Below are 16,998 nucleotides of genomic sequence, written 5' to 3'. Positions count from 1 at the left end.
GAAAATTGATTGAATCCAGTTAAAAGATGATTTTTAATCATTCCTAAAAGTTTCATGAAGATATTACATAATTAAACCGAGTTATATACGATTTTAATCTCAACGTTTTGCCGTGCGCAAAGCGAACTGTCAAACACTCTGAGCGTTTTTCTCGAAACACCGAGTTGATTTACGGGTGCCACGATAACTCGAGATAGGATGGACCAAATTGGCTGAAATTCGGGGTTAAGGCTCTTAAGACATATTCTGTGTGCAAATTCTGATTTTGAAATTTTGCTTTAAAAAAAGAAATACAAAACTAAAAAACTGTCAATTTTGCCTTCCTCACTGAGGTAAGGCTATAATCCTGCTCTAAAAATGAACTTTTTATTAAAAGCTCGAAGACCCACCTTCATATATACATATCGACTCAGAATCGAAAACTGAACAAATGTCTGTGTGTGTGTATGTGAGTGTGTATGTGTATGTATGTATGTGTTCAAAAATCTTGCCAAGTTTTCTCAGCACTGGCTGAACCGATTTTGATCGAACCAGTTGCATTCGACTTGGTTTAGGGTCCCATACATCGCTATTGAATTGTTTGAAGTTTCGATAAGTAGTTCAAAAGTTATGTATAAAAACTAACTTAATCCACCTATGTGGTTGTTGCCTTTCTCACTTTTTACCAACATTTGGTGATGTGATGGGTTTGGACACAAATTCTATCTATCTTCTATATATATACAAAATTTCGACGGTTTTGTTCGAACGCGAATCAATTCAACACGGAACGTCCGATTGAGGTGCTCTTTGTTGCGTTGGGTTCGTATGGTAAGTTCGTGAGTCCAAGGAAGGTTCTTACGCCAAAAAGTTACAACTTTGGCCACTCTGGAACCGATTCCGGAAAATTTGCAGATTGTATGGGAAAGATTAAAATCAAGTTTTAATCACAGGAGGCAGAATAAGCAAAAAAAGTCAAAAACGTCAACAAACGAAAAAAGGCAGAACGAAGTTTGTAACTGTGTAGGCTTGTTTCTCAATAAAGAAATACACAAATGTCACTTAAGCGGTCATAACTTAAGACTGAGCGTTGCCAGATCTTCAAGGTATTGGACTCATTGGAAAGGTCTTTTGATGACCTTTCTAACGATGGGTTGGATAATGGATCCGGACATAGTTTACATACATTTAAGTGAGATCCGGCATCAAAAAAGTACATAAATATCACTTAAGTGGTCATAACTTGAGGCAGGGTTGCCAAATCTTCAAAGTTTTGGACTCATTGGAAAGGTCTTATGATTACCTATCCAACGATGGGTTGGATAATGGATCCGGACATAGTTTACATACATTTTAGTGAGATCCGGCATCAAAAAAGTACATAAATATCACTTAAGTGGTCATTACTTGAGACAGGGTTGCCAGATCTTCAATGTTTTGGACTCATTGGAAAGGTCTTTTGATAACCTATCCAACGATGGGTTGGATAATGGATCCGGACATAGTTTACATACATTTTAGTGAGATCCGGCATCAAAAAAGTACATAAATATCACTTAAGTGGTCATAACTTGAGACAGGGTTGCCAGATCTTCAATGTTTTGGACTCATTTGAAAGGTCTTTTGATAACCTATCCAACGATGGATTGGATAATGGATCCGGACATAGTTTACATACATTTAAGTGAGATCCGGCATCAAAAAAGTACATAAATATCACTTAAGTGGTCATAAATTGAGACAGGTTTGCCAGAACTTCAATGTTTTGGACTCGTTGGAAAGATCTTTTGATAACCTAACCAACGATGGGTCGGGTGATGGGTCTGGACATAGTTTACATGCATTTATGTGAGATCCGATTCGCAACTCTGACACTTTTTTATACTAAACTTTTGAACTACTAATCGGATCTTCAAACAATTCAATAGTGCAGTATGGGGCACCAAACCGGATCGAATGAAACTTATTTGACTTAAATCGGATCAGCCAGTGCCGAAAAAACTTGGCAAAAATTTTGAGCACCAAGGGGAATACGCACACACATACACACACACACACACACACACACACATTTGTTCAGTTTTCGATTCTGAGTCGATAGATTTACATGAATATAGGTCTACGAGCTGTTTTTCAAAAGTTCATTTTTCGAGCAGGATTATAGCCTTACCTCAGTGAGGAAGGCAAAATGTGTTTTCACATATATCCGGATCTCAATTATATGCATGTAAACGATATCCGGATCCATCAGCCAACCCATCGTTGGTTAGGTAATCAAAAGACCTTTCCAACAAATCTACAACATCGAAGATCTGGTAACCCTGACTCGAGTTATGACCACTTAAGTGATATTTATGTACTTTTTTGAAGCCGGTTCTCACTTAAATGTATGTAAACGATGTCCGGAACCACCATCCGATCCATCGTTGGTTAGGTAATCGAGAGACCTTTTCAACGAGTCCACAAAATTGAAGATCTGGCAACCCTGTCTCGAGTTATGACCACTTAAGTGATATTTATGTACTTTTTTGAAGCCGGATCTAACTTAAATGTATGTAAACGATGGCTAGATCCACCATCCGACCCATCGTTGGTTTGATAATTAAGAGACCTTTCCAACGAGCCACAACATCGAAGATCTGTCAACCCTGTCTCGAGTTATGACCACATAAGTGATATTTATGTACTTTTTTGAAGCCGGATCTCACTTAAATGTATGTAAACGATGTCCAGACCCATCATCTGGCCCATCGTTGGTTAGGTAATCAAGAGACCTTTCCAACGAGTCCACAACATCGATGATCTGGCAACCCTGTCTCGAGTTATGACCACATAAGTGATATTTATGTACTTTTTTGAAGCCGGATCTCACTTAAATGTATGTAAACGATGTCCGGATCCTTCATCCAACCTATCGTTGATTAGGTAATCAAGAGATTTTTCCAACGAGTCCACAACATCGAAGATCTGGCAACCCTGTCTCGAGTTATGACCACTTAATTGATATTTATGTAGTTTTTTGAAGCCGGATCTCACTTAAATGCATGTAAACGATGTCCGGATCCATCATCCGACCCATCGTTGGTTAGATAATCGAAAGACCTTTCCAACGAGTCCACAACACCGTAGATCTGGCAACCCTGTCTCGAGTTATGACCACTTAAGTGATATTTATGTACCTTTTTGAAGCCGGATCTCACTTAAATGTATGCAAACGATGTCCGGAACGATGTCCATCATCCGACCGATCGTTGGTTAGGTAATCTAGAGGCCTTTCCAACGAGTCCACATAATTGAAAATCTGGCAACCCTGTCTCGAGTTATGACAACTTAAGTTATATCTGTGTACTTATTTTTCTGGACCTAAAAAAATAGCTGAAATATGTATCCAAACCACTCATATTACCCAATGTTGGTAAAAAGTGAGGAAGGCATCAACCACATAGGTGGATTAAGTTAGTTTTTTAAATAAAAAACACAAAATATTTTTATCTTTTTTGTTTAACAAGTGTTTTGAAAATCGGCCTTCGACATGCATACAGGACCGGATTAACGAGTCTTCACCAAAATTTTGAGACGATTTGTCCAAGGCAGTGTTAAGATACCGTGGCACCCATTTTATTGAAACTGCTAACTTAAAATAAATAAATATTTTAATACCTCATAAAATACGGTTGAAGTTTGTCATGTCTTGTCTTGTCTTGTCTTGTCTTGTCTTGTCTTGTCTTGTCTTGTCTTGTCTTGTCTTGTCTTGTCTTGTCTTGTCTTGTCTTGTCTTGTCTTGTCTTGTCTTGTCTTGTCTTGTCTTGTCTTGTCTTGTCTTGTCTTGTCTTGTCTTGTCTTGTCTTGTCTTGTCTTGTCTTGTCTTGTCTTGTCTTGTCTTGTCTTGTCTTGTCTTGTCTTGTCTTGTCTTGTCTTGTCTTGTCTTGTCTTGTCTTGTCTTGTCTTGTCTTGTCTTGTCTTGTCTTGTCTTGTCTTGTCTTGTCTTGTCTTGTCTTGTCTTGTCTTGTCTTGTCTTGTCTTGTCTTGTCTTGTCTTGTCTTGTCTTGTCTTGTCTTGTCTTGTCTTGTCTTGTCTTGTCTTGTCTTGTCTTGTCTTGTCTTGTCTTGTCTTGTCTTGTCTTGTCTTGTCTTGTCTTGTCTTGTCTTGTCTTGTCTTGTCTTGTCTTGTCTTGTCTTGTCTTGTCTTGTCTTGTCTTGTCTTGTCTTGTCTTGTCTTGTCTTGTCTTGTCTTGTCTTGTCTTGTCTTGTCTTGTCTTGTCTTGTCTTGTCTTGTCTTGTCTTGTCTTGTCTTGTCTTGTCTTGTCTTGTCTTGTCTTGTCTTGTCTTGTCTTGTCTTGTCTTGTCTTGTCTTGTCTTGTCTTGTCTTGTCTTGTCTTGTCTTGTCTTGTCTTGTCTTGTCTTGTCTTGTCTTGTCTTGTCTTGTCTTGTCTTGTCTTGTCTTGTCTTGTCTTGTCTTGTCTTGTCTTGTCTTGTCTTGTCTTGTCTTGTCTTGTCTTGTCTTGTCTTGTCTTGTCTTGTCTTGTCTTGTCTTGTCTTGTCTTGTCTTGTCTTGTCTTGTCTTGTCTTGTCTTGTCTTGTCTTGTCTTGTCTTGTCTTGTCTTGTCTTGTCTTGTCTTGTCTTGTCTTGTCTTGTCTTGTCTTGTCTTGTCTTGTCTTGTCTTGTCTTGTCTTGTCTTGTCTTGTCTTGTCTTGTCTTGTCTTGTCTTGTCTTGTCTTGTCTTGTCTTGTCTTGTCTTGTCTTGTCTTGTCTTGTCTTGTCTTGTCTTGTCTTGTCTTGTCTTGTCTTGTCTTGTCTTGTCTTGTCTTGTCTTGTCTTGTCTTGTCTTGTCTTGTCTTGTCTTGTCTTGTCTTGTCTTGTCTTGTCTTGTCTTGTCTTGTCTTGTCTTGTCTTGTCTTGTCTTGTCTTGTCTTGTCTTGTCTTGTCTTGTCTTGTCTTGTCTTGTCTTGTCTTGTCTTGTCTTGTCTTGTCTTGTCTTGTCTTGTCTTGTCTTGTCTTGTCTTGTCTTGTCTTGTCTTGTCTTGTCTTGTCTTGTCTTGTCTTGTCTTGTCTTGTCTTGTCTTGTCTTGTCTTGTCTTGTCTTGTCTTGTCTTGTCTTGTCTTGTCTTGTCTTGTCTTGTCTTGTCTTGTCTTGTCTTGTCTTGTCTTGTCATGCATCATTTAATTTTTATTTTCAATTTTTAGTATAAGAGTGTTATTACTTCTCTTGAGTTCTACATTATTGCCATGTAAAAAAATCAATCAAAAAAACCCGTTTACAACATATGGATTTTTGATATTTTGATAGCTATTTATGTGAAATGGCGTCTTTGGACATAAAAAGTTAAGAGGTAAAAATAATTCATTTTCGAGTCTCAGAAAATTGCTTATTTTTATACCATCTTTGGATTTTTAAGCTGTTTATTGAAATTCTGATCTTTTAATCAAAATGTTATACGTTTGTCATGGTTATGGCTGATTGATTTTGAAAAAAATATATAATAATAAACCCTCAACATGAAGTGCTACCAGGGAATCATAAAGAACTTTTAAAGTTCCACGTGAACTGCAACATCAACCAACTGCAGCTTAGCAGCATTTGGTTTCGTGGTAGCTTAGGGGCGTTCCGCATGTTCTGCAAATCGCTACCTTATAGATCTCGCTAGAACCTTGCCTTGCGCATTTACCCAAATATGGCAACCCGAACAGTGCGCGATCGCGAGTGCGGTGTGAGTTATTAAAATATCAAAATATTATGATTATTTTAACAGCACCGAGCGCGCGCCCGCCCGGCCCCTCTCTTTGGTTAGTCAGCCCACACCCGGAACATTGGCTTTTGACGGGGGCATGGCTAATGTTGATACAAATTTGCCTCCAGGACGGTGTTCTCGGTAGCAGTGACGTTCACTCGTTGCATTTGATCGTTTCTAGTAATGAGTAATTCGTCGCCATCGTGCTAACTTGTCGTACGTGCATTTTGGGCCAAACTGAGTTAAGAACGCCATTTTGTGCAGCCCACGATGCCTCACCTTTTGACCTTCACAGATCCCCAAAATTCGATTTCAATCCTGAGATATTCAACAAAAACCGAAAAAACTCCGTGCATTTTTGTCACTTTACATATGAAAGTAGTTTCAATCTTGTCGTGCTATCTTGTCACTCCATGAAAATTGATGTAAGTGCGACAAAAGGCCAAAGGGATTTCAGGCCAGGAATGTCAGGATGCGTTTGTCGCACGTACAAGCTAGACTACCGTAAACATTTGTAATTATAACTCGGGACTCCAGCAACCAACTTCAACCAAACTTTGGGACAATGCACAGAATGGTCAGCCAAACAAAACGTGTTTGTTATTGTTTACATTGCGTGCTCTCGTTTTTGTATATTCAAGGTCAAACATTAAAACGCGTTTTTCTCGGAACGTCAAAATGGCGGGTGCGACAAGATAGCACGACGACGTCGAATTGATAAAATGCGGGCATTCTAACGGGCGTTCGGGCGGTAAGATTTAGTTGCAGCTGTGGACGAAAAGGTCAACTTAATTATAATGTCCTGGTTGCGGGTTAAACCGCGCGTAATAAACACATATTTACGAGCAATAATAATAGAACCACTTTTGGAAAGGGAGGCAATTTCGAAAACTTATTTGTGGTAAATTACATACGACAGGATCTATCGTTGAATGGGCTGTATTTATGACAGTTCTATGAATTTTAAAATGCTACCAGAAGTTGTGATTGAGATTGAAAGGTCCGCCTTTTTGTGTCTTTTTTGGATAGCATTACCCTTTAAATGTGAGAAAGGCACCAACCACCTAAGGGTTTTTAACAAATATTCTAGTAGGGGGAGAGGGGGTAATATGCACCCCCTAAGGGAAAACTGTGATTTCTCAACCATTACAGCATTACTGTGGCAGAATTTTGTTCGATGTTCTAAAACAACTATTATTCTTCGTCATCCATGTGAAAAAAGTCTTTGAAAACCTCAAAATTGTTCGAAAATATCAAATTTCTAAAAACATTTTTGATTCATTTCAAACAACCATGCGGGGCAATATGCACCGCAACAATGGGGCAAAATGCACTACAACAACGGGGCAAAATGCACCACAACATGGGGCAAAATGCACCGGGTAAAAGCAGTTTTCACTAGTCACCACTAGATGACACCGCTGTTTTTACAAAGGAGCTTCACAGCGGTGCATTTTGCCCCGACCACGCTTTTTGCAGAAAATTTAATTAAAAATACATTTTTTGATGTTTTTGGACTCATCTATCTACAGAATAGTGAAGATTATGGCAAAAACTATATACCTCAATACTTACAATAACAATAAATGCTTTTTATATTGTCCAAAAATCATAATGAAAGTTCAACGAAAATTAGATGAAAACACAACATTTTAAAGTTTTGCAAATAACTTAAGCTGTTTTTAAACTACGATGCTCAAATTTTTCCAGCATGGTTTTGCAATGTTAAGCTTCCAATTTCTATGAGTTTTTCCCCGGAAAATTCTTCCAAATAACGAGAAAAGCAGGGGGTGCATTTTGCCCCGGGGGTGCATATTACCCCCTCTCCCCTTAAAACTTAAATGTTATGATCATACTGCCCCCAAACAGCTCTGCTGTAAACATATCATAACGGTTCTTTACATTCCATTGATTCTATCACAGACCAAACCACCTTCTACGCAGGATTGCTTGAGCCAGAGCATAAACCACACATCAATTAACGCGATCGACTAATTTTGGTCCGCTATTCTGGCCGGGAGGCGGAGTCTTGTCGCAAAAAGAACGATACACGCCTGTGGATCCGTTGACGAAACCGCAAGGTTTAAGAGGGCCACATAATAAGGTGTTACGTCGATTCCGTTTTTTTTTTATTCTGGCCAAGCTCCAGTGGAATGAACTAAATCGTTCATTTCCTATTATGCTGGGGCATGGCACGAGTTCGCGGCATACGTCAAATCAAGAAATCTACAAGATCAGCCAACTCTCGGCATTTCCTGACGTTGTTAGGCCTCTAGCTCGTGAGTTCAATGTCATTGGGCTGGTCCCCCTGTAGAGGTCTCTACGCTGCCGGCCACAAAGAAAGGTCAATCAGCTGTAGTTCAGAGCACTGACATTAAAAAAAGGCTTCGTCCAAGAGATCAACGTGTAATCGACGTCGGAGTCTATGCTAAGCAATTGATGGTGCGATCAATTTCGCAGTTTGCAATGAGGTCTCTCCCAGGTGTGATTGAACAGACTCAATAAATCTGTTGATGACCGAATCGAATCGAGCTGAACGCAATAAATAAACAAACTCGCTGAGGAGGGATGCATCGAGCCTGTGCAGAGCTGTTGATTTATTATGCCGGTGGGATGTTCAGCTGCAGCTGGAGCACAGATATCTCCGGTGAGTTCACATTCCACGTGGTCGTCTGAAAGCGCGCGCCCACCAACATGGGCAGAGTGTTGTTTGCTCTCATTTTGCCTACAAGAAAATAAAAGGGTCAATGTAAATCATTCTATATCCCGCAAGCAACAATGATTCACGGCAGGATCGATGACCGACTTGGGTGACCGGTAATTTAAGGTTAAATTTAGAATTAAATTAGATATTGTAATATTCAATGGTGTTTCCCGTAATACTGCTTTAGACTTGTGCGTTTCTTTCCAGTGTCCAAATAATTTACTCTTGAAATAAAATGTAATTTCAAATATTTTCATATTTAAAACAAGCCAAAATTTTCATTGGGTAGTGTCTTCTTTTATCTGATCGTCTACTTTACGGTCAACCTATAAATATCCCAACGTAGTTCAACTTCCTTGTACGTATATCAAGTCGGTACTGTTAGTCTCCCCATACGAAGTGCTCCAGATTCCTATTTGTCGATAGCTCGTCCAGTCCAGACAGCTGGTCTGTTTCACTGCAGAGTCGCTAGTACACACCGCCACAGTGGGCAAAAACGGGTGAAAAAACAGATCTTTTGATGCCGTCAGTTTCTGCCTGTCAAAAGTATCATTTTTAATGTAAAAAATTAGAAGGAAACGATTGGTGGTACTCTCATTAGCGGCAAATGTCAAGAAATGGTCCATTTTACCCCATTTTGCCTTTTTTAGGGTGTTTTTCTCGAATATCTTCAACTGCCGTAGTTTGCCGCACTTCTAAAGTATCTTACGTTATGTCAAAAATCACGAAAAATCGATTGGTGACACTCTCAAAAGCGGCAAATGACGGCAAGGGCCAATTTTGCCCCATTTACCCCTTATTTATGTGTTTTTCATTAATATCTTGAATTAGTAGTTTCCTGCAGTTTTAAAATATGTTATTTTATGTAAAAAATCGCGAGGAATAGATTTGTCACATTTTCATTGGCGGCAAATGACAGCATGGGCCCATTTTGCCCCAGTTACCCCATTGTATGTGTTTTTCGCCAATATCTTTAATTGCCGTTGTTTTTACACTTTGAAAGTATACTATTTTATGTAAAAAATCACGAGAAATCGATTGGTGACACTCTCATTGGTGGCAAATGACGGCAAGGGCCCATTTTGCCCCATTTAACCCCTTTTAATATGTTTTTCGTAAATATCTTATATTTACATTATTTCTTACAGTTTCAACGTATGTTATTTTATGTAGAAAACCACGAGGAATCGATTGGTGACGCTCTTATAAACGGAAAACGACGGCAAAGGCTCGTTTTGCCCCATTTACCCCATTTTATGTATTTTCTTTAATATCTTAAATTAACGTGGTTTTCCAAACTTTAAATAAATGTTATTTTATGCAGAAAATCACGAGGAATCGATTTAGAACACTCTAATTAGCGGCAAATGGCGACAAGGGCCTATTTTGCCCATTTCATGTGTTTTTAGTCAATATATTAAACGTGTCGTGATTTCCAATACAGTTTACAAGAATGTTACTGTAGAATGCACAGTACGTTCAAGATATTCACGAAAAACATCTCAAGAGGGAGTAAATGGGGTAAAATGGACCTTTTTCGCCATTTGCCGCAATTTAGAGTGTTCTAAATCGATTCCTCGTTGTTTTTCTGCATAAAATAACATTTATTTAAAGTTTGGAAAACCACGGCAATTCAAGATATTAAAGAAAATACATAAAATGGGGTAAATGGGGCAAAACGAGCCTTTGCCGTCGTTTGCCGCTTATGAGAACACCACCAATCGATTCCTCGTGATTTTCTACATACGTTGAAACTGTATGAAATAATATTATTTCAAGGTATTTTCGAAAAACACATTAGTAAGGGGTTAAATGGGGCAAAATGGGCCATTCCCGTCATTTGCCGCCAATGAAAATGCACAAATCTGAAAACGAAACTATTGGCACTACGCCCCCCGGGGCATGGCCTTCCTCTAACGTGGGATTTCTGCTCCAGCGCCTCTGACGAGACAGGAGAAACCGGGACCGACGTTTTACTTCACCATCCGATAGAAGCTCAGTGGATAAGGCGGGAATCGAACCCGCGTCTCATAGCATCATCGGGATCGGCAGCCGAAGCCGCTACCCCTGCGCCACGAGACCCACAAATCTATTCCTCGCAATTTTCTACGTAAAATAACATACTTTAAAACTGCAGGAAACTACAGTAATTCAAGATATTAATGAAAAACACATAAATAAGGGGTAAATGGGGCAAAATTGGCCCTTGCCGTCATTTGCCGCTATTGAGAGTATCACCAATCAATTTCTCGTAATTTTTACATAAAATAAGATACTAAATAAGTGCGGCAAACTACGGCAGTTGAAGATATTCGAGAAAAACACCCTAAAAAGGGCAAAATGGGGTAAAACATTACATTAAAAATGATACTTTTGACAGGCAGAAACTGACGGCATCAAAAGATCCGTTTTTTCACCCGTTTTTGCCCACTGTGCACCGTTAGAAGAGGTTCTGCACTCCTTCGCAAAATTTGCATGTGGTCAAGCAATTTCTCAATGTGTTTATCCATTTTCATACCCCTGATAGAAATATAGGTCTTTCCAAGTTCGATTCCCAGTGGGTGAAGGTTGACACTACTGCTCGATCTTCGTTCTGAACCACGTAAACCGAGTTGTCATCCGGGATCCGAGTGGGGGCATATCCTGGTCCCTGCTGGTAGCGTGAACAACCACTCTCGGAGAAGGAGGTCCACAAAGAGATTACCAGTCCAAACAAACCTCCACCACTACGTCCGTTGAGCTGAGATCAATAAACCCCATGGCGTTCTGGACAACGCCGTCACACCTCGCAGTCTTGCCCAGTGGCTGTTAATAGCTCGAGGCGTACGAAACGGATGATTGATACTTTCGGGATCCGATTTTGAACGCAGAATAATTAAACAGACTGCCGTTCACCACTGGTAGAACTCCCCCTCAGCGGATTTGATGACGCGAGGGCTGTCCGCAATAAAGAAACTGTATACACGCAGAATGATCTTTGGAGACCTTTTGATTCCACCCACGGTCACTTTTAGAACTGTTTGTGGAAGCTAATTCAATAAACGTCTCACCGTGGCGTGACGTGGGAAGGATCGTTAGACATTGTTGATAGTTGGGGTATCATTTAGTAAAATCAACTAATTAAATCAATTACAAAAAAATCGACTCTCCTAAGTGGCATAAGGTTATTGCAAACTAGATTAAAAATTCAAACCACAAGCCGGATGTGCTGTGGGCACAACTGGGCAAGGCACTTCATGAGAAGTCCAGCGCGCGATAACCATCGACTCCTGGAGGCACCTTCCCTCCTTTGTTCTTTGGCTCATAAATCTGACATCATAATCGTACCTACTCCGTAGCATAATCGGACATGCCAAGCCGCAACCGACCTTGATCGATGATTGTTGGACTGTGGTCAGCAGTGGAAAGAATTATGCCATAAAAATTAACTTTAAATGAAAGAATTGGGACAAGCTGGCTGAATAGGAGAGAACTTCATAATTTACAAAATAGACCAAGTTGCTTAGCGACATTTTTAAATTCTACCACTCTTCTACCAATTTTGTTGTTGAAAGAAAAATTATTTGAACAACTAGGATTACTACTAGGAACTGCTTGGTGTGCTTTTATAACATTACTCAGCTTTAAGATGCCACTGCTAACTAAGCTCTCCTACAATCACCAAGAACGCAAGAACCATTCTCAAGAATATTGTTGTAGTTTTTTTTTGCATTATAGAATCTCATGTGGAGCAGTAATTTTTCTTTGAGGATCGTTAAATGATTGATTTTTTTTTGCGCTGATTGTTTTCGTTACATTCTAGAATGACATGAGCAGAGTATCTATGATACAACCAGTAAAGGTGTGGTCACTACTGTCATTAAACGTATTATGTGTTGAGTTCTTGCTGTTCTGAACACGGATCTCGCCATTCAATGCGGAAAACTTGAATCATTATGAGAGAGTAGATTGGTTGTAGCATGTGGAGTAGTTTAAGTAACAAAAACTAGTTATTTCACACCTCACAAAGATTCTCCCGAGTACATCACCTTCGGCGCTTATCCAACCCCGATCAATATTCAACAGGAAAACATGTGTAACATTTTGTTGAACCCATTGTCACACACTTTGCCGCTTGGCTTAATCCAGCTGGTCTCGCGCGCGACTAATCGCCGTTTAGATAATAATTCAAATTAGTATTCCATTCTGGTCTGGTGTTCTGTTCCCACCGTCAAGATTTTCACACGCCCCGCTGAGTAAACTTGCAAGCCGCAAAAGATCAACCTCCCAGCAGCAGCAGCAGAGGTAACTTTAGTAACGCCCTCTGGTAGACAGTATTTCAGCTGACGGCGCACTACTACCTTCGACAACTTACTCAGATTAGTTTGTGCTACTCCTACTAGTCGCGGCTGTTGTAGTTGTCGAAAGATTCTGGATTCAATTTAAGATCTGGGATCAAGGTTGAAAGACTTCAATATTATCTATGTATTCTCAGGTTACACCCTGATTAGCATGCTTAATAGTTGCAAGTTGCATATTGAGTCACTCATATTACCACCACTCAGTAATTAATTCAAATCTAGTTGTTCCCAGTAGTCCCAGCTGTCAATGTCAGGTGTGACTCGTAATCAATTTGTCGCGCAAGTTATGGCATAGTCGATGCGATTAACACAACCTGTGGGATACACACTTTTAAGGTTATGTCATCGTGAACTACTTTGGTCAAATAAAATCATTGAAATCTGCAAAGAGATCGTGTGGTTAAAATAAGTAAGTGTCAAGGTTAATGGTGGCGCTGCTGGTGGCGGCAACATTTCTGCACTTGCGGGGGTGGACTTGACTGGCAGGATTAACTCGAATGCAGTTGTTTTGGCTGGGTCAAATTGTGTGTTTGTCACTTTGCGGGATTATTTCGTGTAAATTGAGTCGTGAAGGTCGAACAAAGTCGAAAATGATAGGTTTAAAGGATTACCAGTAATTGGTTTGATTTGTTAGCTTGATATAAATTGGCTACATGCATTGTGTTCCATTGCAAATTGGCGCCGAACCTGCAAATGACCCATCTTATATAATCAAAAAAAGAAAAACATAAATCCTGTTCCAAGGTTTCCGTGAAACAAAGACCATCACCAGTATTTATTTAAGGTAAAAATTACTACTTCTTGGTCCAAATTAAACCACGGAATATTCAGCGAATTGGACTCAATTGGGTCCTAAAATGAAGCTTAGATTGCTGATATTATTGTTCACAGCGATAAAGCTTATTTTTCTGAGTACAATGAACCTTTGTACGACCACAAAGAGTTTAAAATTGATTTTTAAATCAATTTTGAAAAATTAACCTCGCGGTCCTTCTTGACAGAAAAGTTCCTACTTGACAGCTCGTTCCAAGGGGACCATAGTTGATCCATCGAAAAAATGTTGTCTTGTCAAAAAAAAAATTGCATTAAAATGAAAAAAAGTGATCAGAAATGGTTTTTAATCGTGTTTTATACCGTTGTACATAAAAATTGACATAGGGCTTTAGTACCCAATTGTGCACTGTCGAGCAATTCTATCAAGAAAGAACACTTTTTTTCGAAAATTTAATATTTAGATCAAACCACGCCAAATAGGAAGGATCCAAATCAAAAATGCTTCGATTTCGAACAGTATTTTTTTGTTTGGTGATTAGGGTGCTCCATTGCGATTTTCAACGATTTTCTCAAAAGCTTCATTTTTCAAAAAAAGCTTAATTTTTTTAGCTTTTAGCCCCCCCCCCCCCTAAAGTGTCCACGTGGTTTATGGATGGTCCCTAACTTCGCAACTTGCTTAGAACCCTTTAGAAAAAAATATTTACGATCTCTTAAAAAAAATTCAATTTTTGAATTAGATTTTTCACAAAAATTGATTTGCGCAAAATAAACATTGTTGAAATCTCTCATTTTAGGATGGATCTAATGATCTAGATGACAGAACAATCTGATATTTACTATAAAAAATTAAAGTATGATACATTCCGATTTTCAGATAACAATATAAAAAAAGCATAACAAACCACGACATTTTTTTTTAAATCTATTTTTTTCAGTTTATTTCAGACAGTTTCAAACATTGATGCAAGATTATTTTATGGGAAATCTGTGTTTTCTTAAAAATAAATCTGTATTTTATCTGTATAGAAGACATTTTCAAATTTTTAACAGCAGATTTAAGCATTTCAATCATATTAAGGTAATATTCTACTACTAAATTGTTAAAATTTTTGAATATAATCATTTAAAAAAAAATCAATATTCACAGATTGTGGTGATTTTAAAGATTGAAAAATCTGTAACATACAGATTCATCTGTATGTCTGGCATGGCTGGTTTCACAATATTTTTTTATCATGAGAATCGGACGCATATTTAACGCTATTTTGGTGATGTTTAATTTAATCTAATTGTTCCTGTTTGCTTTTCTTTGACAGGCTCTATCCCAGCAACCATTGGTCCAATGCCCAATTTATTTCGAATTAAAGAAAAATCATATCTTTTCGAAAAACTAAATTTTCAATTATTGTAAAAAATGGTTAGCGATTAATTTCTGATTTTATCATATTCGTCAAATTTTCAACATTGTTTAAAAATTGAAATTCACGTTTGCAACAAAAAATACAATTTTAATGGATTTAATCAAGATTGAACTCTAAATTGGTGCACTTTATTAAAATTAGTTGAAAGAACTTTTCAATTAAAAAGCAGATTTTACATCAAAAATTAATTCAAAATATAGAAATTCGAATTCTTTCCACGTGATTCAAAAATCATGAATTTTTCGAAAATTTGGCAACACTGCCTAAAAAATTTTATTTACCTTGTGCTATAGCTCCAAATTTTTTTTCATTAGTGCTTATTTTGTGCAATTCAATTGTTTGTCTGAAACTTTAAATTAAAATAATGGGTGATTTTCTGAGAAGTCTGTAAAAATAAAAAATAAATGGTTTTGGACCATCCTTAAACCACGTAGACACTTTTTTTGTAAATCTCGGACCCCCTCCCCTTGTGGACAATTGTCCATACACCCAACTGGCAGTCGCATGATTGTGATGCATGGCGGCATGAAAGTAGGGGAACTATACCATTTCTCAGCCTATTTCTATTATCGGCCTATCAGCACTTTGATCATAAATTACAGCTTTCATAAAATGTTTTTGACTGTTCCAAAGTAATAAATAGCTCAAATAAAAGTGAGCAAGCAACTCTTCTTTGTTGATACATCTGAAAATGTTGATTTAATAGCGGAAAACTGCAAAAGTGATGAGAATTGGTCGAACGGCTTAGAGTGATTAAAATGGGTATATTTACCCTATATCAGAACCTGCATGAAATCTGTCCTCATGCATTTTTTGCGATATAGGAGTACGACATTTTTGCCCGTTACCGACAATTATCGACATTACTGACGGCTTTTTGGTTGTATTTCACAAAAAAAAAAACACTTTGCAGAACGAGGATTGAACCACCAACTTCTTGGTTATTGATCCGACATGCTACCACCGCGCCATGGACGCTTGATGAAACGTGATTGAAAGAACACCAACATATGCCTCTCTTTGGAGTGTTGCTCGGGGACGGGCCAGCATTATATGTATAGGGGGATGGCGTCGCTATTTTTTAAACCGCATTTTCCACTTTTTCACAACGAAACCGACTACTTTATCGACTTCATTTTGCTGGGCGAGATGGGAAGCCGTCTATTTTTAGACGATGACTCAGCACTTTTCCACTCTTGCACTTAAAAAAACCAGATGGCAGCACGATGTAACGCCACGTCCCTATTGGTGAGAACTGCAGATCGCTGAAATTTTTACAAGTGGGCAAAAATGATCTACGGGCTTGCTGCAAATTTTTTTATAAAATGTGACATTTTCTGCAGCAAATCCAATGTTGCAGATTTTGAGATATATTTTTCCTTTGGGTGTACAAAAAAAACATTTTTGTATGGAGCGTGGACAATTGCCATACCACTGCCCACCCTCCCCCTCCCCCTAAAGTGCCCACTTGGTTTTTGGATGGTCCTTTGTAAAAATACAGATTTCTGAATATTTTAAAAAGCTGTGTGTTTTCAGAATTGTAAGGAGAAGTGTATCGCACAATTCAGACCTATAATGGACAGGTTTATGTGTTTTGTTAATTTGTGTAAATCTCCCACAGCAATTCATATTGTGTATTTACCAATTCCCATGTTCATCGCACGTCCAGAAGGTGTGACTTCGTTTGAATAAAATATCCATCAATCTGAAACGATTCCCGGCGCAACCATGTTCTGACATCGCCCATTCAACGGTTCAGTTTCAATATCGTGCAATTGTTTGATTACTATTCGTGCGGTACTCAGCGTACGAGTGAGCACTCGTTCATTGAGAAGTATTTTCCCCCCTTAATAATGCAACCCACGTCGAGAGCTCCGATTCATCAAAATTGTTACTTCGTTCTCGTCAATCCAAATAATAATGGAAACGCCAATAGAGATCGAGATTCTGCACAGCCCTGCAAAGCGTGACGCTGAGCTTTACTAAACAACGGAAAATTAATTAACTTTTAATTGTGGCCATTTTTCGCCTCCATTCTGTACGTGTTGTCC

Source organism: Culex pipiens, chromosome 3 (assembly GCF_016801865.2).
Source record: "Culex pipiens pallens isolate TS chromosome 3, TS_CPP_V2, whole genome shotgun sequence".
NCBI classification, from domain to species: Eukaryota; Metazoa; Arthropoda; class Insecta; order Diptera; family Culicidae; genus Culex; species Culex pipiens.
This window is presented reverse-complemented; position numbering follows the sequence as displayed.